We start from the raw sequence: 23,623 nt of genomic DNA on the forward strand, positions 1-23,623 counted from the left end.
TATAAAGTCAGCGTGATTAAAAAAACAAAAGATCAAGAAACCACACACATATTGGACAGAATTTGTAAGCTAGATTTTATAAAGTTATATTGTTTATTTTGCTTTTTATGCACTTAGCAAATTTCATGAACGCAATTAGCGGATCCGAATGCATGTCCAATATAAAGGGTTTTTCACCAGGATCACGTTAAGTTTTTAACCAGTTGCAATGCACGGGCATTTGTGCTAGTATATGTATATATACGGATTGACTTTGTCGGGTTCACCGTCACAATGCGCTTTCTTCTCATGTCATAATACGTTTTTACGATTTGTATGGACAAAATTGTAATATAAACGAGGTAGTACTAATAGTTCGTCCGTTCGTCCTCGTTTTAAGTGGTCAACAGAGAAAAACGTTTCGTTCTTGGGCTGGGCTTGACGTTTTCATAAGCAGCCCGGACTCACCCGTCGTTGGAATTTCTGCCCCGCACGAGAACGCGAGGGTTTCCTCCGCCGCCGCCGCTGCCGCGGCTCTATATCCCTCCACTCCACGGCGCCCGTCCTCGCTCCGCAGTCGCCAAATTCGGATGAGATCGGCAGAATCCACTCTCGGGCGATGTTTCTCTCTCTGTAAGTCGCTGCCGCGACCCATGGAAACTCCGACGAACGGAGTACATGCCGGCGGGCCGGCGGATCAGCGCCGGCCGCCTCCACCTTCACCTCCTCCTCCATGACCTACGCAGCCGGACGCCCGAGGTGATCGCGTGCTATGAGTGCGTGTTGGTGTGTGCTTAGCCTGCTGCTGCGTGCGTACCGGCTCGCGTGCGTGTGCCTGTGTGCTGATGGAAAGTATGGCTTGCTAGCCAGAACATCTTCGTGACACTGATTGTTTTGTGTGTTCTAAATTCTTGCAAAGTGAACTGACTATTTGTTATCTCTTCTCTCTAGATCAGAGAAGATGTTATTGTTTTTTCAGAAAAAGGAAATTAGTATTTGAACGCCATCCTACAACATGAGTACTAGATTTTGTATGAACAGATCATAAATAACCTGGAAGTAGCACGCTCCCTTGCTGTTGTAATTCTCAGCGTGTACTTTTGCTACTGTACTATTGCTTGACAATCTGGTCTGGATTTATGATAGGTAGTAACTATGTGATTTGTATTTATATGTTGTTAGTTTGATCCAACTGGAACTTCTTACTGTTCAAGAATGATGCTTCGTGATGTAAAGATGTTCTGTTTAAGTGGGAGCCGTGAAGGGCCTAATCTGTGCAATCTTAAGTTTCAGAAATATGGTAGTAGTCCATATAGAGTACAAGAGCTGACCAATGTGGTGGTGTGGAGCAGACTGACAATGGAAATACCCAGGCTCATGCTTTTATTCTCTGTCCAGTAGATGAAATTATCACATGATGGTTGATGCAGAGGAGTGGAAGGTGTATGGAGTTTCAATTAGATTGGGTGGCCACCGGCGTCCATGAGACTCCAGAGCAACATGGCAGACTGTTAGCACATCTGCTCACATCATTGACATTCGTCATGAGTCACCCATAGGCCCACTCAGTAACTCCATATCCTTAAATTCCAAGCCTCAGATGATTTGCATTAATATATTATCTCTAATACCTTGGCCCAAACATTGATGGTACATGCAAAATTTATAAAGCTAGATTTGTTGTGAGTGCATAGCATATTGAAATAAATTTGGATGAACTAACTTGAGTTCTTCCATCAAGTTTTATTATATCAAATCTTCAATAAAAATTTACAACAAAAACGACATGTAAATATTGACAAGCCTGATGTTGTGTGCCCGCAACACTTCTGCCGCTGATTATGATGATGAATTCTTCGCTTAAATGGAAGTTTTTCAGTGTGAACTTTTGATGAACTATCTTCATGATGATGATGCTAGATGTTATATGATTTGTTATGTTAATGAAAATCTTTTATACCTAGCTGACTACCCATTATGTTATACTCCCTCCATTCCTTTATATAAGGTGTATTTGTTTTTTCAAAAGTCAAACGAGTGCATGTTTGACCAAGCTTTTAGAAAAATATATACATATTCACAATATGAAATTTATATAATTTGATCCATCATGAAAAGTAGTTTCATGTTTTATCTATTAGGTATAGCAGATGTTATTATTTTATTCTATAATCTTGGTCAAACATTTAAATGGCTGACTTCCACGGAAATCAATACACCTTATATTCTGGAACGGACTATGATTTATTTATTTTCTCCAGTTGCAATGCACGGGCTATTACCAATAATTTTCATTATCAAATGCAGTGTTAATGAAAGGGTGTTCCTTTATCATGGTTAAAGGTTGCATGTCTTCTGATAAGTGCCTTGATATCTTTTCGGTCTCTACTTGAATGTTGCGTAATTAATTTTTTAGTGCCCAACAATCTTTGCACTGATTCTTGCAAGGGATCCTTGAGGAAGCTAAGTAAATGACTATTCTCAGTGGAGACGACACCATAGATGTTGTTTTGAAGTAAGCTCCTGCTCACCATTCTTTTGTAGTTCCTTCAGAAGAAATGATTCCATTCTTTTACTTGAGACTGCAAGAGTTGTTTTTACCCATTCATCTTAGTTTAATACAAAGTAGATGCCAGGACAAAAATATATACTTGAAACCCAATGAGGTCAATGATGTGCGAGATTCTTTGTTCAAAGGATGGCTCAAAGACCAATTACGTCAAACTAAGAAGGTTTAACCAAAATGATGCAAGTTTGAATTGCCTCTCGCTTAAACTTTCTTAATTATGCATTCATCATTTTTGAGATGTTAAGCTCTGATGATCACACTACTTGATTATCCTATTCCAGGATCCGTTGAGGAAGCCATTAAGAAATTAAGGGAGAACAATATAAAGGCCTTTGTGTTCGATCTACAGATTAACAGATTTTTACCTATAGAATTCGTGGTAGATTTTCACCTAATGTTGTTGAAAAATCTAAATCTTTACATGGTTGTTTTGATGCAGTGGTCGGCTTTTTCCTGAAGGGATTGAGATTACCAAGATTCGGATCAGATCCCTGCTTTGTCAGCGCAGGAGAACTGCTCAAGCACGTAGGCACGGCGTGCCTGACGCGGATTACACCCGAACTGCCCTCCTTTGACATAAAAGGTACCCGATTCCCTCGACAAAAATCCTGACTAAATCGCAAGTTTCCTTGCTTGAAAATTGATGCATCTGAGGTTTTCAATCTCGCCGACTTCGCTGGAGTGGCGTGCGCCCATGCTCAAGTAGAGGTACGAATTTGCAATATTAATTGTTTTTAGGTGCTTCTACATGAATCCACCATTAGTACCAACTTAGCCACCACACTTTCCCTACTGTAGCAGCCTTCAAAGCACCACTGTATGTGGGCTCTCTCAATGTCATTTCATTGGCTGAGTTGATCTCACAGGCTAACATCAATTTAGATTGCACATTTATCAGTTGGATTATATCATAGACTGAAGTTCAGACCATTATAATGTATGTTGCTTCTTTGAAAGTTAGACTTCATAAAGAAGCAATTTCATCCGACCACAGTAGCTCTGAAAAAATGCATAACGGATTTGTGGGTTCACCTTCATGGATGGTGCTTTTCTTGTGATAGTGTCATAACTGATAAATAAATAAATCTACATTGCTTCACATGCTAGATGATTTTGGTGGCCTACTGTGTGACGTATACTTGACTGGTGAGGGCTTAAAATGGGGCCTTGGTTTCAAAACTCTGTTTGTGCACAATCTATATCCTCTATTGTGAAGGAACTGGATGGAGCAAGGTCCACATGCCTTAAATTTCTTAAAGATCTCCTGCACTTGCTTAATTTACCCAGTGGAGTAAACAAAAGCTGGGTCCAGTACTACTGCATGCCTAATGCAGAACTTCTTTTATGCACAACCCCAGTGCGGGAGTGTGAATTGGTGATCCCACTACATTGGTTAACTGAGTGCAATGGTAATACCGTCTGAATTGCCTCACCCTCTTTATACTGTCTGATTTCACTTAGTCATTGTTGCATTTACCATAAGATTAACTTCTTATACTGATATGCTATTTTTTCTTCCTTAAGAAATATTGTAACGGTCATATCTTTTCTTATGTTCCATTGTTATTGATCTGTTTTTCATAATTTTAATTCTTATTTTTCAATTATTATCTCTATGTATGCCAAAAGCTGGATTCGTGACAAGTTTATTTGGGAGAATAGTTATGCCCAAATTTAATAAAGTTTTGCTGAACATACAGTATCACATAAATCCTTCTATCATCTTATTTCCAAATGTTCAATTTTATGAGAGGAATTAGCACGGCGGCCAAGTTAAGGCGTATTTCCATGCCGGTGGGCCGAGCTCGACGGCAATCCGGCACAGGCGGTGTCCACCAACAGCTCCTCTTCCAAGGACAAAGTGGGCCACGCACAACAGACCTGCATGCAGATTTTCGTTTTCATGTCATTTATTTGCTTATAATTTATACTTGGTCTTAATACTAGCTTTTTGTTTGTAATAGTTCATGGGGTGAAATTTCTTCATGACGTTGGTTCGTTTGCATAGCCAAATTATTATGATTATATTTTATTACTCTCTGTCGTCGGATAGAAATATATTACTTTAATGTCTTTGTCCTCATTTTGCTCTCTTGAACCAGAGTTTCTTCACATCATGTACCTCTTTGGTGAAGCTTTCCCTTCTTTTACTCTTACATAAGCTATGGAACTGAGCTACCTACGCATAGAAACCAAACGTTACGGCTAGGAATATTGCTGAAGAGTCATGTATATGGAGTGTTGTAGGTGCCATGGGATAGATACGTATAGTTGGTTCTCATTTTGTTTCAATCAAGTGGCATCACATAGTGTATGTCCTTGCATGCTATATAATGTTTAGTCACAACAAGTGGGGTAATGTTTTGTTCATATCTAATGTAGAAATGTAGAATCGTGCTATTTGAGAGGTATAAATAGATTGTTTTATACTCCCTCTGTTTAGAATTACTTGTCGCAGAAATGAATGTATCTAGACGTATTTTAGTTCTAGATACATCCATTTTCGAGACAAGTAATTCCGAATGGAGGGAGTAGGTGTTAAGTACATATTTAATTATTTCCTATATGTTGCAATGCAGCCCATCTGATATGATGTTTTTTAAGTTGTACGTTTTTTTTCTCCCGTTGCAACGCACGGGCATATTTACTAGGTTAAAGATAAAGTTGTTCACCCGGTTAGTTGACTAGGATCCACGTTGCATGTTTCGAACTAGCACCACAAAGAATTATATTGTTAATTAAACCATCATTTTGGTCATCAGCAAACTTATTCTTTAATTGGCATTTGTGCCACAATGAATCACATTAATTTTTTCTCCCGTTGCAACGCACGGGCCCTTTTGCTAGTCTTTCCCTAATAATAAAGCACGGATTGACTTTGTCGGGTTCACCGTCATAATACGCTTCTTCCTGTGAATTTACGCTTTCAGTTTAAATTTAAAACATATACGTGAGGTGGTACTAATTCGAGGAACCACACAGTTCTTTCGTCGGGTTCACCTTCGCGGACTCTTTATTGCGGACTTTTTATGGTTCGCCTGCGCCTGTAATGGGCTGCCTGTTAGTTGGGCATCTGCCACCGAAGAGGTATGTTGCCAGGTCCGACTCCATCTCCAGTGCAGTTGCTCAAAAAAAAAAAGACTCCATCTCCAATACTCCATCGCTATTATTCCTATTCCTATAAAAAATAGATCTCCATCGCTATTTGCTGATCTCCTTCCTTGCTACTCCATATCACGATCACGCTGCGCTGTCGGGACAGTCCCGATCTCCTTCCTATTTGATCAAGTCCTTCCTCTTTTGACCCAGAAACATCGTCTTTCGTCCAATCCTTCCTGCGCCCATCGCCTTCTCCCACACAAAGTATCGTGGAGCACGCACACGACCATGACGAGATCGGCAGGGACTCCTTTGGCCTTCCATAGGTCGATGCATAGGCACATAAAAAGGCTTCTCGACTCCCTGGATCGAAGCACCAACTCAATTCAGCGATGTGGGGTGCGCCCCGCGTCATCGTCTTTGGTGGTGTTCTACCGTGGCAGGCATGAAACCCTAAAGCTGCCAAAAGCTTTGCCGAAGACGGCAGCAACATCGGCACCGTTTTAATCGAAGTTGAAGCAATGGCGGCGCCGGGAACAAGCTGCACGGCTGCGGCGGCAGCAGCCACATCAGCGACATGAACAATCTGACGGGAGCAGGCTACCTTCATGTGGGGTGCGGGCGTGCGGCCCTGCGTCGTCGTCGTTGGTCGTGTTCTAACTGTGGCGGGCGCCGTATCATTCTTCTTGCCGCCAGTGTTGCGACGAGTCTCCTCGGTGCATGTGTTGCAGGCCGCCGTCGTGGACTTGAATAACTAGAGCTTTTGCGGAAGGAGTGGGACGTTGGCCGCTCGAGGCGGCCGTGATCAGGGTTGGCTGCTCGAGGCCGTGATCGGGGAAGACAACGAGGAGGAGGTTGCGGAGGATAGGGCGGAGGGGAAGACACCGAGAGGCCGTGATCTGTCGCAGAGATTGTGTGGCACGTCGGGTAGGCACCGTTCCTGGTGCAGCTGGAGGTTGTAACTTTGTGGCGGCGTGACCACGCGAGCCCGCGTCTAACTCTCTTCCACGTCTAATAGTGGTTGTCGTCAATACCATACTTGAGGAATAACGAGAGAAAAGGCGATCAGGTCGGTTGCAATGTCGGGCTACGATTAACTTTACGTTGGCGATTATGGTAGTGACTTGCTCGATTACTAACATGGTGTCCAAGTTCCTCCGAAGATTCCGTTACCTAGGAGGCTAGGACGGCCAAAGCGCTAGACAGATGCGGCCCAAATCATGAGCCTTAATAAACTCCTAATGCTTCTTCTAGGGCATGCAGGCAGTGTTGTATGTACTTCTGATTTATCTGGATGATGTCCTCCTACATACAACTAGAGATCAGATATGTTATTTCCTAGCATGGCCTGAAGGACGCTGCTTGCAGCAGTGGTGCCAAAAATTGCTGCCCATGTGTACTCATGAGTCTTCCTGGTACGTACTTAGTCTCACCATGTTTTGTTTGATATATGTTGGTAATTTACTCAGTTGATTTCGAAATAGTAGAGAGCGTACAGATTAGGATCATTGTCAGGCCACCTCAAGGTTGCCGGCACCAGCTACCAGTGTCCAAAAAAACTCTAGGTATCCTTGTGTGCCACTTATTAGTGTAAACAATTAATGTTTTCCAACTGGTTTTTTAAGTATTTGTGTTCTAAATTATTATTCTTACTCATGATAGGCTGACATGAAGTTCCACTTTCAGGACATGCATGCGGTCGGGTGTGCCTTAATGCATAGTTAAAACAAGAGATATATATAACATTCCCTTTCTTTTTAGAGTATTGATAGACCCTTCTTTACATTAAGTTGTCATTTGGTTTCACAAGTTTTTTTTTACACTAATTCAGTTTCATTGTTTATGTTTTCCAGAAACATGTTGCCCTGCTCCTCCCATCCATAAGTATCACTCAAGGGTATCATGTTCGTTTTTCTAATTATCGAATTAATATTGTCTAGACTCTCTCAAAACTATATTTTTCTGTCCCAGGGTTGTTATCCGTTGGTATTTGTTCCAATGATTTTTTTTACTTGAGAGCCTGTTGTAATTGTCAGTCTTGGTAGACGCTGATCAATACTGCAAGTGATTACAGTTTCTTAATCGTATTTTTCAATTTTCATGATTATTTACTTTCTTGGTATGCTTATGATTTCCTTCATGCATGCATCAAGATTATCATGGTTCCAAGTAGGAGTTGATTGAAAGGTTTCTAATACACAATATTCACTAGCAAGTTCATCGATGGAATGCCCACCTAAGCTATATAGCAGGGGGTTGAGTAATTCATGCCATATTTGCAATCCAACTCTCCCTCTCTCGACCTTAACCCGATCTGAATCACAAGTTCTCGTGCACAACATTGCTCCACCCAAAGCATCTAATATCGTCGTTTCGTCGACTTCGCCAGAACTTTGTCTGTCTATGCTCCACCCAATGTATGATGTTTATGTGCCTTCAAGTGTAGAATGACATAACCCATTCATTCATTACGTTGGCTCGGTTTATTTCTTTCTTTCTTAACTAGCGGAGTCACCCACGCATTTGTGCGGCTAGAATTTTACTCATTTGTAATTCTGGATTAGTTTCACGACATTTTCTACACACACACACACACATATATATAATTACTTTTTTCTTGCGATGCTCTTTTAAATTTGAAAAAAAATCTACTCAGTTATTTACATGAATCTGTTTTTATTTTTGCTCAAGGTCTTAAGCATATAAATACATTAAGTTGCTTGGCTTGGTGGTCGAGGCTATGTAGTGCGTTTTAATTATAAAAATGAGTTTTATGTTTTTGATAATGTCACTACAGGTTAAATCGTCATCTGACATCGGTGTTTACAACTTTAGTGCTAATTTTGGTTTACATCTTGAGACGGTTTATCCAGTATTTGTGAAAACATGATTATATAGTCCGTCTAGATTTAATATACTTTTACATATAACCTTTTATGGAAAAACCATCTTCTGGTTCAAAAAAGAAGTCCATATAAATTTGTGACTTTATCACACATGATGTAGTTTTCCCATATTTACTCTTCTCACTCGATATGCATGATGGAGAGAAATGTATTTGTTGAGATAAGATGACTTAGAGCATATGGCATGTAACGCAAAATTATGAGGTTTATACTAATCTCTTGATTTTCTTCTTCTATATTGTTCAGTCTTACCTTAATCTTCTCTTCCCTTGTCAACCATATTATAGTTGCTTTTTCTCGGTAATTGCAATAGCGATGTCAAATATGTTGATCTTTGGTTATTAGTTTCTTGTGTCACTTGCTCATCTAAGGCAATGTAACTATCGGTGTATGTTAAAAGAAAAGGTTAAAACATCTTCCCTAACACTCTTGTCATATGTTGACCTTCTGAATGATCTTCCCATTATCTTAAATGAAAATTAATTTCCTCAATTATTCTAAATTTTAAGTCACTTCTTCAGTTCATCCAAAACTTATTTATTTATTCACTTCATATTGAATTTCTGTGATTTTTTGCTAAATATGTGAATAAATTTATATTGCATTTTTTACTCACATAATAGGATGTTTTCTTATAACTCACCTAATACATGTGTTTTCTTAGTCTATGGCTTTAAGTTTTTGTTTGCTGGACGTCGTCACCTGTGTATTGTACCGGACATTGCTAAGTTGAAGGAAAATTTGATGTGTTATATAGCTATTTTGTTTTACAGGGGGTGGTTATATCCTTACAGGTGTCCGTCTGTTTATTGGTTGGCCTTTGCCAATAAAAAAAATGTACAGCTGCTAGGCTTTGCACGTATACATGCATGTTTACCATCCCAGTTCGCACCCGTAGGATTTTTGCTTCCTGACACTCCCCATACACGTGATACATGTCCTAGAGAATGACTCCGAGTAGTTATTTTCCTGTCAGATGAGGCTTGTACGTTGGACCTCCGCGTGTATTGTAGCGTGTATTTTTTAAATCTTTTAATATGGGCCATTACAATTAAGATCATTGGAGTATAAGTATTATTTTTACATATGTGTTTTCATATATGACTGATTATGGCGAGAAGAAGTTTATATGCATAAAATAATAGTCTTGCTACATGACTGTTTGTATTTGTTTTAATTTTTATATCTCTATATTCTAGCTACCATCTTTTGATTTGTTTGCTTGACTTAGCCTTTTATTTTTATTATTTATCTTTTGTATTCTACCACCGTTTGGTTTGTTTATTTGAGACGGGCACTATACTTCTCTTTCATGGGACTGTTTGCTTCATAGGATTTTTTACTATATTTTGAAAAAATATATTTTAATGACATTTTTCTAAAAATTCACTTCTGCTACATTTCAAATGTAATTTTCTGCCTGACTCAAATCTCTTAGAAATAGTATTTTACTTTTGTTTTCGTGCATTAAAAATTAGGTATAAATTTCATCACTTGGAATATGAGTTGATAGTACGCACGGAAATTTCTGTTTTTCTATTTCAAAAATTTGTAACTACTTTTTCTGACATTATAATTTTATTAATCTTGCGAGTCAAAAAGATCATTATTATTTTGCATTACGTGTGTGTTCTGTACAAAGTAAATACTAATTAATATGTCAGTGAAACAGACTTTATAATGTGCTACACACGGCTGTGTTTCTCATCATGTACTATCAATTAATTAACTATTGAGGCCCAGTCACATCGGTTTAAAAAAACACAAAAAGTTAGGAGAAGTCGGTGCTAATACCTGAGCCTCCCAGCTGGACTCCACTACCTTGTGCTGTTGCCCCGGGACAATGTTGTATCGCTCCGGACTCCCTTTTTTAAATCTTTCCGGACTCTAGCTTGGGTTAGCCGATGACAATGGTACTTATATTTTCCTTCCAAATGGATACAACGATGCATCAACTTTTGAATCTTGGCAGTCAATTTCTATGGTTAGCGGTGACTTATTTGTCTTCCGGCGTAAAGACGTGGCAGTCTAATATGTTTTTACACACATGTTTATATGTTACGTAAAAATTTATAAATCTCAACCGTTATTTTCCTGATCTAACGATGCAAATAATATTAGCGTATGTGGATAAGCGTGATGGCTTGTTTGTCTCTTGTTTTAATTATATAATAATAGATTGCACTATCACTCTTTATGCATTCATTTTCATGTGTCTGTCTGTGCGGGATTGGGAGGGGGGGGGGGGCATGCAAATTCCGACGGTGTGCAAGGAGGGCCCGTCACCAGCGAGGAGGAGCACCAAGACAAATGAGATTACAAGTCAATGCTGGGTGGGGTTGATCACATTCATCGTGACCATGGATGATGTGGTGAAGAGAAGTGGCAAAAAGGATGAGTTTCTTGAGGCGTGCGAGGATCTGTTTCTCCCGTTGCAACGCACGGGCATATGTGCTAGGACCAATTAAAGAGGTGCATGCACTAAGAACCAAAGATAAAGCAATAGGGCTGCCAAGTTCATGTTTAAAAGTGAGGCACGCTTCAATTAATTCTTCTGACATCGAATTAAACCTTCCTCACTCCAGTCGGTGCAGATGATCTGATTTTTATTAAGAGAAACGAAAATTATCTAGATTTATCTAGATTATGGCGTGCACCTCCTTGTCATCGCCATACGGCACCGTTCGGATGTTGTTTTGATGGATAGACTAATTTTTCCCATTGCAGCGCACGGGCATATGTGCTATGTGCTAGTAAGAATAATCTCTCCCTAATAATAATAATAATAATAATAATAATAATAATAATAAAAAAGCACGGATCGACTTTGTCGGGTTCACCGTCACAATACGCTTCTTCCCGTGATTTTGCGCTTTCAGTTTAAATTTAAAACATATAACGAGGTGGTACTAAAACGGTTTCGTTCGCTTCGCTGACAATTGTTTCGAAGCGTAGTCGATGTTGGGCTGGAGCCAGGCGAGTCTGCTCGGTCAGATGGGCCAACTCTAGCCCATAGCTCGTCCGCCCCACACAAGCCATTCGGGCACGAGTAAAAAAGACGTTTCGCTAGGTCCCCTTTGCGCCGCCATGCGCGTGAGATGCTCGTCACCTGTTTCCGCGCGCCCCACCGGAGAGCACCTGCCGGCCGCCGACGACGAGGGCCACGCCGGTGATCTCCTCTCAGCCCATCTGCCTCCTCTTTCCTCTCCATTATTTTCTTCTCTCTCCGCCTCTTGTTCATTCGTGACCGCCCGAGCTCGCCCCGATCCATGGCCTCTCTTCCGCCCAGATCCAGTCCGTCACCGGTCGTCCGTGGCGCGAGCGCCGGGCCTCCTCCTCAGTCTCCTCGTTCTGCGCTGCCCCTATTGCACTGCGCACACGCGCTCCGGAGCCATGGCCACCTTTTGTCGAGCCGCGGGATCGACGCCCGACCGGCGCCGCGACCGCCCTCTTGCGCAGCTCCCGGCCGCCGTCCCCTGTGCCTCATCCCGTGTCTCCCCACCTCGCCTGTGCAGCACCGTGGCTGCACATCTCCAGCGCCATCTGCTACAGCCCTGCGGTCAACCGCCTGGACGCCATGGGCAGCGGCCATGGACCAGTTCGACAAGACCATGGTGCTTGCGGGCGGAATGCCCCTCGCCGCCGGCACTATGACAATACCCTCTGAAGATGTGGGAGTCCATGGACACTCTCGTGTGGCACCTCTGCACTGCCTTTGAGGAGCACGATGACTACCTGGAGGCCAAGCCGTTCGGTGTGACCGTCATGCCCGTACTTTCCTGCCTCCTCCCTGTCCTCCCCTCTTACTCTCAAACTCGAGCACCAACTCGACGGCAAGCACCAAGCAGCAGCTCAGCCAAAGCCCGGTACTCTTTCTGAATTTCCTTTGTACCTGCAACACATATCCGTTATGTCTGATGCTGAATTTTGGACACAGAAATACATTGAACGGACAACAAGTGCTGAACCGGTTCACGGACTAGCCTGATTGATTCAATCCCCATGTGCTTGTATCAATGCCTGCAAGGGAGCAAGCGTACTGGAGGGATGGTTGGACGGAGAGTAATTTGCTACAAAGCTTTATTATTTATGGTTATTTCCTGAATCCCTGATATAATATACAATGCATTATGTAGAAACCAAAATGATGTTCATAGAGATCCGTTCTTACCGCGTTTATGACATTCATTTCTGATTTGAGAAAATTGCTCAGAATTAGGTGAATATCATTTATGCTTGTGTCATCTCTTTCATTTTATGGTTTAGCACCAGTCGCCAGCTATGGTTACCGTGTGCGGCTTGAATCAAATGGCATGTGATTGAGCAAATGAACGAAATATAGGTGAAACATTTATGTTTTAGAAGAGATGGGTGCTACGTACTTCCATTCAAGTGTTCCCTTTAATTTTTCATAGTTTACATTGAGACACAGGAATTGCTTAAAGCATGGATTTGACTGCAGTGTTGCTGGCCGGCATCTCCACCATTCATCTTGTCATTGACAGAAACCCCATTTTGTCACTGATAGAACCCCAGGCTCTTCCACCTACAGCAAACAAATAAAAGGACTTGATTTATGGTCTTGTAAATTGGTTGTATCCACGAGTCAGGGTTGATATATGTCCTTGCATGAGCAAGTTGCCGTATCTACATGGAAGGTTACTACAGCACTACACTTATCTTGCAGACATTTTTCTTTTACTGAAAATAGTAGGTGAGTGTTAATCTTTTGCAGGTTCTGTATTTGACACTATTTTGTATGTTTAAAGGATAAACTTTTATGGCTCTTTTCACTTCAGCAAGTGAACAACTTGGATCACTTATGATATTCGTTGTGCTATACTTGTAACTGAAACATGTAGTGCAGCGCATGTTACACTATCTGCTTGTCCAGAAACTGGAACAGCCAGCCGATGTTCGGTAGTGGAGTATCCTTATATTTATGTTGATAGTTGTCGAGGATTTGTTGGGTGTCACCTAAAGGACACTTCCTATGGCCCCGTTGCAACGCAAGTGCTCTTTTGCTCTGGTTGATGGAGAAGTTGCAGTAGGCTGAAGACATCCATCAAGGCCGAGGACCAGGAGATGAAACGGTGAGTGACAGAAGGTGTCGGTGCATGATGTGGCAGCTGTGCAGTCGACCAACGAGTGTTGGTTCTCATACCTTCAGGTTACTTAGAGAAACTACACATATCTGCACAATGTACTAATCGTGCAGTGTGCTTTGATGTAGAGTGGTGTTTTCCATGTTGTTGGCATAGGAGTACTGATCAATGTGAGCTTCAGTTACAATGGCAACATATGCTCGAATGCCCATGTATCATAATTTATGGTGTACCTGACATTCGGAGCCTATGTCCAATACTTTTAGCCGTGTATTCTGATCTATGATCAAAATTTGTAATATGGGCAGATGGAGCTAATGATATATTCACTCACAAGGTAAGTAGTTGATAGAATCATGTACCTATGGGAAGATCAGGTTTTCCTTTCTAAATGATCATTTATATGTTACTAGCGTACATATCAATATTTTTATGGTTGATTAGCATATCGGCTGAGGACATGACTTTGCTGTCATCAAGGCCATGGACGGTATTGTGGTCTCCCATTTGCGAGCAATTTGACAAATTGCCCCACATTTCCTGGGACATTGCTCTAACACCACATCTTTCTTTTTATTTGATTCAGTAATACACTTTGATGATAACTGGATAGAATACCACAAACTGAGTTTTTCTCACTTTTCACGTCAAGCCCACACATCATATTTTATCATATTTTGTTGGATGATTTTGCCCTAAGTTGTTTTTACCTAGCGACCTGGACTCCTGGTTCAATCGAAACAAAAACAAGCGAGACCTACGCAGACGAAGCAGAGGAACAGAGGCGCCATCTTGCCGTGCTTCCTTCCCAGAGCACCATACCACGGCGCGCCTCCTCCCCACGCTACCACCTCGCCTGCGTGTCATCCATTTATGTGGAGGATTAGATGCCGTCCGCTCCCTTGCCATGCTGGACAAGAAGGGCGCGGCCATCCGCTGTGCCATGATCGCTCCCTCGTCGATGCCACTTCCGTGTACATATTGAGATAGCTGCTGAGGGTGGGCCTCGCTTTCAGCTCGATGAGATTGTTTTTCAAGTTTTAAATATTTTCTTGCGCTAGCGCGATTCAATGACGTGTACGGTGGTGGTCAAGTTCATCATCTTGAGACTGATAAGTGAACAGAGTAGCCATCAATGGCAAGGATCAAAAGGAGGATAAGCAACAACTCACATGGGATATGTTAAAATAAAAAATGTGGATCTAAGGTTTATTGTTTAGGGGTGTGCATTGTTTTTTTCTCCTATTGCAAACAGGAGCTCCAAGTTTACAAACGTTTCCATGATACTTGAATCAAGCTTTTTCTATATCTTCATGTCATAGGAGCCGTAATTTTTAGATCATCTACACACCTCACACAAGAAACATGAACTTGCGAAAAGCTAGAAAACATGACAACTTTTGCATGTTTTGTGTGTGTTTTCTACCCGTCGCCAAAGCACAAGGAGTCTGACTCGGAGTACCCGATGTGTGCGACACAAACTCCACAGTTTTCTATCTTATATTAGCCAAGGATGGAGGATCTTGGCACAATGCTCATAATATCATTGGATATGAATAGCGCTACACTACACAGTCCCTAAACCTAGCCAACACTGGTTTATGAAAATTTGTGTTACCTTCGTAGTGAGGCAAAGACATTGTACTAAAATGAACTTCACTATTTTCAGTATAATGCGATATTTATAGGGCTTCACTAAGCAACCCCAACAAAGGCGTAAAGAGATACTCGCAATGGGGTGGATACTTCTGTGATTTAAATTGCATACACCTTCAATACACTTACGACATCCTTTCACGTTTATGTTTTTTGTGCAACACATCTTTTCATGGCAGCGTGGAGGATTTCAAAGAGTTTGTTGATGTCATCATGTCTGGCGGTGGGTTGTGGGAGGAGGGGGGTCTTGAGACATTGGGTTAAAAATTTGTTGTTTTTTCCTCCCGTTGCAACGCACGGGCATTTGTGCTATCTTTCCCTAATAATAAAGCACGGACTGACTTTGTCGGGTTCACCGTCACAATACGCTTCTTCCCGTGAATTTACGCTTTCAGTTCGAATTTAAAACATATACCCGAGGTGGTACTAATTCGGGTGCCCGTGATATTGAAAAAACGTTTCGTTTAAGAAAAAAACCTACATCTGTATGTATTCAACCCGCGATTCATCTGTTTCATCTTATCCAGACTCCCCGTCCTCGCGGCGCTTTACCTCGCGGCGCTCCGCTCCGCCCGCCCCGCCCACCTCCTGCTACGCCCCTCGCGCCGCCGGCCGCCTCCTGCCCCGCTCCGCCCCTCACCACGCGCCGCCGGCCTTCTCCTGCCTCCCAATCCCATCTCGCGGCTTTCTTCGCCGTTCACCGCTCCCCTCCACCTACTGGTCGCGACCTCGTGGGAGGCAGAGGATGGGAGGGTGCGGCGCTGGCGTCCGACTCCAGGAGCTCGAGAGGGCCGATCTGCGCATCGGCGACCTCGCGGGAGGCATGGCGTGGCGTGTTGCACTCGAGACGAGCGGGCTCGAGTAAGGGGATTGGAGGGTGGCGCCGACGGGATCGTGGACGGGGATGGAGTGGGCGGGTGCCGGCAAGATCGAGGCCGGGGATGGAGAGGGCGGTCAGCGAGCTGGCGGCTGAGGATGGAAGAGGCGGCACTAATTTGCTGCTACCCGCACCGCACCACGTCCCTAGCTTCCTCCTCTCTGATCGAACCGAGTCCGTTTTACAAAGGGATCCGGCGACTAGAGGGGAGCTGCCACCGGTGACGCTGCCGGAGAAGCTGGCGAGGTTCCTCCAGAAGTGCGCCGAAGGAGTTCCAGAACGAGCCCCGGTATAGCGGCGACCGGTGGTACCTTCGCGGCTGGGTTCTAGATGGTGAGCTGCCTGTTGCTACTACCATATTATAGTACTGGCTGACTACGTGAGGGTTTCAGTTTATCTATAAATGGCACAAGCTGTTCATTCAGCCGGTACTATAATTTGCTGCTTCTACCAAATCACAAGATCAGTTTATCCATGCTCATGGAATTTCGTGTGTAGGGCTACGATTACAAACTCCGTTGATTATTCACGCTCTGGTCGATGCTCTGTCGGCAGCCCACTAACCAGGCAACTCTATCGTTGAGGACCGTGTGTACCGCAGGAGGATCCCTGATGCTTTGTTGCTCCTGTGACCTTCAATTTGTTGTGTGGCTGTCTACAAACGTACAGTAGCTTCATTCAAATTCTTTTTAGAAATTGCTAGACGAATTTTTTTGTAGAGCTGAGAGAAAAGATGCATAGACAATAGAATTATGTTCAGGTTTGCAATAATTCGTTCTATTTGCTTGCAAACAAATTGCACAAGCCGTTCATTTGTTGGATTAGCAAGTTATAAAAACTGATGGAAGATGCTTTGTGTATTCTTTTGTGTGTCTATCAGAACAGGCATGGTGGGAGGGCGATGCTCTGTTGACTGCTTTTCTTATAATATTACAGAGGGAGGATCGAAGTGGAGATTGGTACTTTCCCTTTCAGCGGCCAAAGAAAAGCAACACTTTTTCATGTGATTTCAGATGAAACGACCAGAGTGTGTAAAATCTGGATCGCTACAAACAGGTCAAGGTTAGTTATGTTTTTCCTTTTGATATTCTCTAGATAATGCTATCAAGCAAGATCAACTTAGGACAATATAATCTACTATTTACTTTCTTTGTGTTTCAGTACGTTCAAACTATTTACATGTGTGCAAATGGGCATATTTTGATTATGCGACTTGGTGTCTTACTTGTTCTGCCTAACTGTTGGATCCTAGCTCTTATGTTATCTACCTATAGCCAGTGCATGCCAAAAAATAAAAATAAAACCTATGGCCAGTGATATGTTTATGGCTGGATGTCTACTGCTTCTGTCAATGCCATAGTAGATTCAATCGAAACTGATATATCTGAACAACAATTGTTTCATTTCGATCATATAACATTATTTTTGCTGAAAAATCACAATGTTTTCTTCAAGTTTGTGGGTGTTTTCCCTGATCTGTTTGCAACTTGGCATGAGAGTCCGTTTATGCATGTAGTTATTTTGGTCCAGAAATCGACCATGGATGATGCTTCTTATTTTGAAGAGACTAAGTTCTTCCGAGCCTCCGATAAAATAAATAAAGAGGACTTTAATGAGATGATGCTTCTTATTTAATGTTGTTAGATCTCCTAAAATAATTTGAAGGCGTGGGGCTTGCTGGTCAAGTAGGTTGCGCCGCTCCATCAGGATGTCCTCCCCCACTGTAGTGTTAACTGATTAATCATGCACATCCATTAAAGCAAAGATTCAGAAAAATGTTTAGTTCACTAATTAATCAGTCAGTAAAGGACCAATTGTTTAATCCTACTATTTAGACACTCCATCCATCCAATCCAGTGAGTTTAAATTGATTAATCATGCACATTCTTAAATTATGAAGAGTAAAAAAAGATTTTGGTGTTGGAGGAGCAGCCAGCAAGTGTAGTTTGCAAACCAAATGCAGTTTCTATAGTGAACACTGATTTGCGACCTCAGCTCAGCCATATTGAACGGATTGATTGCTCTGTGAAATAGGAGTTAGCCCATAATAGAAATGCCACTCCAATATTGGAGGAAGTGTTGATTGAGCTGAGAAATTTACTTGACGATGAAAGGAACAATTTGCTTCAAAATTTGCAGAATAACTTCTCCAAGCTCTCAGAAGAGAAGCAATAATGTGACTCCCAGGTGCCTCTCTGAGAGAAAAGCTGGAGATGCTTTGCCAGTGGCAAAACAAAGGGAAGTAATTGCTACGGACGCCAGCCAGGTGTTCATGCTATTGGATTAATGTTTTCTGCTCTTAATAATGCTTCCGTTTTTCTTCTTTTAGAACCCTTCTTTTGTACTCTTACAAATAGCAGATGAAAGGAGAAGGATGAAGAAGTCAAGCTATTGGAGAGATCAATTGAGGAGCTCAAAAGAACTTTAGTGTTCTCAAAAGTAGCTTTATTTAGTTTGAGTGAATTTTGTGGCCTAAGTGTTGTAGCTATTCATTTTGCCACGCATTCTGAATGTTAGTACACACCCATGTTGGTACAGAACTCCTATTGTTATGCCTGTTATGACAACAACTTTCCCAGATTTTTGTGCATAAACATACATATGTGGACTAAATTCTTTTGTTACTTGCTCAGCCAATACATATGTATGCTTTTTTTTGCGGGTGAATACATATGTATGCTAATATAGTTATTGGTGTTATGATATTGGTTGAGTCAATTATACCATTTACAATATTCAAATAGGCTTTGAGTTTGGTATATGCAAAATGTTTACAAACTATTAACGTCTAAGTGATAACTAATAAAAAAATATGCATCGTGCATTCATCCATCTATGGTAACTATGCAAGCATGCATGACTAACATTTGTTTTTCAAATTTTCAATCATTTTTCTCAAGAATTGTCCTTATCTCGGATGAGATATATTGATGCATTCCTATATTTTCATATACTTCTAATCCCTGAAAACACAAGACAAATCCTAAAAGAAGTTACTTTTTGTAATTAAAATTGCTAGCAATGACCTTTTTGTTTTACGCTATTAAATATCTTATGATCTGAACATCATGCACCTGCCTGGAAACACATATTAGCATTGGCCAGTGAATTTTCACTAAGAAAAGAGAGCCTGATTTTTGGGGATATTTTTCTCCCGTTGCAACGCACGGGCCCTTTTGCTAGTATATATATATATATATATATATATATATATATATATATATATATATATATATATATATATATATATATATATATATATGAGAATGGATTTGCTATCAACAACAACTAGTGTGTGTGCTATCGGAACCGTTGATTCACATCGAGATCCGAACTTTGGTTGGATAAGGTGCCCAATTGTTGAATTATGGGAGTTCACATTTACCAAAGAGGAAAGCATGTGGGGAACTTTACGGTATTGCGGATGAAAATGGCAAGCTAGGTTCTGAAATGGCAGGCTTATTCATGGGATGGGGGTAGCTGCTTTCTAGCATCGGTCCTTGAGCATGATCTTTTTAGGAAAGCCTAATGGGTAGGTTTTGTTGCATTGCTAACTCTCAAAGGTTCCATTCATCTCAGGGTTTTCTAGTAGGTGTAACTTTCATTTTTCTGCATCACCTGCCGTTGGTTCGGAACCTTTTGCATCACCGACGGGAAAGTACTGCATTTGTTCTGGATGTCCCGGTTGCCCGGTTGGCATCATGTTTTTTATTGCATACCCAGTTAGGAACTTCAATGAATCCTTCATTCTTTTCAGTCTTGCAAGCGGTGCTAGTCAGTGTCTATTATGCATCGGAAAGGGCCATGTATGATGGAAAGTAACCAGTTCAAAATCCATCCAGCTCGCTCTAGAATTGCATACAACGATGGACATGTTAACATCAAAATTTAAAAATATATATGAAACGACCCACAACAGCACTAGCCAGAACACCAACAATGCACATGAGCTAAAGAGGAAGTTGGGTAGCAAGGTGAAGAACTCGCAGCAAATCAAAAAAAATGTAACAGCAATCTCACCTTCGAGCAACCATAAATTAACTTCAACGCATGTGGTTACCCCAATCTGCAGGTAGTTCTCCAGACAAATCTGGCCTTGTGGAAGAGGACGGGGAAAACGAAATAAAAACTACTATTCCCACAAATCCACTTCAGTTTGGCAACATGGCGCAGGAGGGTTGTTGCGTGTGTGCCTGGGAGGCGAAGGTTGCATGGTGGGAGACAAATGAGTGATTCCTCAACCATGAATTACATATTAGCAGCTGCATAATTGTCGCACGGCCCGTGATGGATGAGCTCCACCGGTGACGCCCACGACCTCCGGAGAAGGGGTGGGAGAGGGTCGAGTGGAGGTCCTCGCTGGGGAAGGGTTGGGGCGGTGGGATCTAGATCAAGATGGAGACGAGGGAGAGAGAGGGACGGGTGATGGAGAAGGACTGAACGAGGAAGAGAGAAACGGGATGGAAATAGCCCAGCCCACAACCTTAGCATAGCACCGCGGAAAATACAAACCATTAAAAAAATGCACGAACCCTACATGCGCATGGAACCGATCGAACATTGAGAACCTTTTGTGGGCTGGGACTCTTTGCTCGGCCCCAACACTGACATAGTGCAGGCACACCAGGCTATGGGCTGGGCCTCATGCCTATGCACGTGAGGAAGTGGTCCAGATTCAGCTAAAAGAGGAAATAAACTTCACACAGCCAAAATGATGAAAATGTTTAGAGGGAAAGAAAGTGGACCAGATCCCAACATGAGCATGTGGCTCAGATTGCCACCTCTAGAGAGAAACACAATAGCTTTGCTTTTCCCTATATATATATATATATATATATATATATATATATATATACCCTCGATCTTGGTTTCTGTTTCAGGTACATGCAAAGAATCGAAAAACGAAACGTACCTGGTCGCGCCAGGCTCAAATAGCAGTTTTTGGAAACTGGCACCCTCCATTGGAAAGAAAAAAAGATAAAACAGGTGTGATAATAAGGGACTCCAGATCAAAATCCCAATCAGATCGGATGTCTTGCGTTTCCATATATATACGAGACCAACAGGAGGATTCCTGAAGAACAGTTTGCACGTACGTGTTCAATGTGGCTTTGATGGACCCTGCAATGTTGGCCGGGCCAAGCATGAAGTCGCGGCAATCAGCCATAGCCTGACAAACCTCGCTGCCCGCCTCGCCGCCGAAAACCCTCGCACTAATCGCCAATCAGCGGATCGAGTTCACGGTGAATCTGAAGGAGAGGGAGGACGAGGGGCACTAGATGATCAAGCTCGAGCTTCATGCAACTGCCTAACGAGCGAATAGGACGAGCGAGGCGCCGGTGCCGACGATGGATGCCCTCGAGGCCTCGACAAAAAGCGCTGGAATCCGTTGTCTTCGTGTTGGGAGAACGAAACTGAGGTGGTTCTGGAAGGCGTGCGTGGTGGCATCAAGGCCATCGTCTTCCTGCTCTTTGTCGGGCGACACATAGCCTGTCGGCCTACTTCCCTTCACGGCTGTATCGGCCACATCGACGATAGGTTGATCTGTCTACGTCGAGTCTGAGCATCAAAGCAGAGCAAGAGAGGAGCCCCGCGGCACGCGTGCTTCCACCATCGACCGTGGTTCCAGAACCAACACTAGCCTCTGGCCAAGTGACCCGGCCTGCCCATCATGTCGATTGCCAAATCTTCCTCATGAACAAAAAGAAGGCGGCGATGTTGGCTGAAATTTTGGATCGGCCATGGCTCCTGAAGAACAGAACGGCGCATCGAGCTCTGCAAGTATGGTCCATCTTAATATCGGTACTTTAGGTGCAGCACTTCACAATGTTTTGTCGTGAAAGCTCAGTCCTGGAAAATTAAATCTTTTCATGTACATTCCTTCAGGCGGTGGATGGGGCACGCACCTCCTCGGACCAATACTTCCCCAGGTAATCCCGTGCGACGAGCACGTCTATACCCTCCAAGCAGCTACTGCCGCACCCTCTCCGGTGGAGGCGGCAAAGTCGTGGGCGTGTTCTATAGCTCAGGGCCGCACCATGGGCAACTCGATCGTCGCTCTCACGGCCACCGCCGCAGACTTTGTGGTAGGCCTGCTTATCCTCGCCGAGCATTGTAGGTCGAGATGACACACATAATGGTATGAAAAATGTGTAGGCATAATTTAACAAGTTTGCTGAAACATGTACCACTTTCTTCAGTAAAAGAATTATATGTCCTGAATAAGCTCTAATATGTCACCATGATTGTTCTCATTTGTTAAAGAACGGGGAAAAGTTTTTTCAAATAATTTACTTATTTTCAGATTTTCCTCCTCGTGCATTTCTACCAGCTGAGTGATCCTTTTCCATATGATTGTGCATAGTATGTAATTTTCCATATGATTGTGCATAGTATGTAATTTTTTTTCAGAAATATTCTTCCGAGGGATTTTATTGTGTCACGAGTAAATACAATCTCAGGTTCCCATGTACTGCCAAACTATCATTCACAAGAATTTATTATATTGTTATCAGCTATGATTTATGCTATTTTTTAACATTTCGTTAAATGTAAGACTGTATCATTATTTGTTGGTTAAATTTTCATACTATATATTTGCATATGTGCACCGTTACTTAGTTAACATGATATATGTATAGGAGAATTAGGTGGGACTACATTATTAATAATCATTATAGGTCCTAGCTCGATTTATAGGTCTTAGCTCGATTTAAAGGTTGTAATTTTGTTACTCTGATGCAAATGCACATGCCTTTTTGCTCGCTGGAAGAGCAGGAAAAGGTGAAACTTGAGACGGATCTGACACATGCGTTGATTCATATTTTACCAATGACGCTTAGTGTTTCTCTTGTCTGAGTACAAGGAGAGATCCCATTCTGCCAGCTTCAGTTGCTAATTCATCACTGTTTTGTAAATATTATTTGCAAAGCTACATTCTCTAAGAGGTAGCAACGCATGGTTGGAATCTTCCATGTTGTGGAGTTTTAAAAATCACAATGGCAATGGTTTCAATAAAAACGAGTTGAACTTCCAGTGTGTTTGATTTGCCAAAGGCCAACAAATGCTACCAATCTAGCGCCACTTCAATAAGAAACGCTAAAGTTTGTATGCCCGGTAAGCACTATTTTATTTTTTTCCCTGGTAAGCACTTTTTTGTGGTTGATTTAAGGGTCCAAAAATCAGAATTATTTAAGAATCATGAAATTTCTGTTATTGTGAATGAATTTCCTATGAATGAGTTATTGGTTTGCCATTTTAGTGTATGAACATGACTAGGATAGCGATATTTTGTCAACTCCATTATTTATAGCCATTTAATGTGTTTTTGTGTAATAATATATTAGTTGCAAGCATGTGTGATGTGAAACAGGCATGATGGGACATGTGCAGAGCGAGTGAGAGTATGAGGCACGGTGTATGAAACATGTGC

At 42.1% G+C, this 23,623-nt stretch overlaps 2 long non-coding RNA genes across 5 annotated transcripts; both read left to right on the plus strand.

The window, feature by feature from the left end:
• The first annotated feature begins 304 nt into the window (after nucleotides 1-304).
• On the plus strand, nucleotides 305-4,583 carry LOC123144830 (uncharacterized). 2 transcript variants are annotated; one of them, XR_006471963.1, is made up of 2 exons: nucleotides 305-2,494; nucleotides 2,609-4,583. It is a non-coding gene; the product is annotated as an uncharacterized lncRNA (long non-coding RNA). The 2 variants fall into 2 exon arrangements; XR_006471964.1 differs by having other exon boundaries at nucleotides 2,988-4,583.
• Nucleotides 4,584-15,811: 11,228 nt separating this feature from the next.
• Nucleotides 15,812-18,769, plus strand: LOC123144831 (uncharacterized). 3 transcript variants are annotated; one of them, XR_006471965.1, is made up of 3 exons: nucleotides 15,812-16,524; nucleotides 16,690-17,253; nucleotides 18,331-18,769. It is a non-coding gene; the product is annotated as an uncharacterized lncRNA (long non-coding RNA). The 3 variants fall into 3 exon arrangements; XR_006471966.1 differs by having other exon boundaries at nucleotides 15,813-16,524; nucleotides 17,072-17,253; XR_006471968.1 differs by lacking the exon at nucleotides 15,812-16,524 and having other exon boundaries at nucleotides 16,531-17,253.
• The last annotated feature ends 4,854 nt before the right edge of the window (nucleotides 18,770-23,623 follow it).

Source organism: Triticum aestivum, chromosome 6D (genome assembly GCF_018294505.1).
Source record: "Triticum aestivum cultivar Chinese Spring chromosome 6D, IWGSC CS RefSeq v2.1, whole genome shotgun sequence".
Classification (NCBI taxonomy): Eukaryota; Viridiplantae; Streptophyta; class Magnoliopsida; order Poales; family Poaceae; genus Triticum; species Triticum aestivum.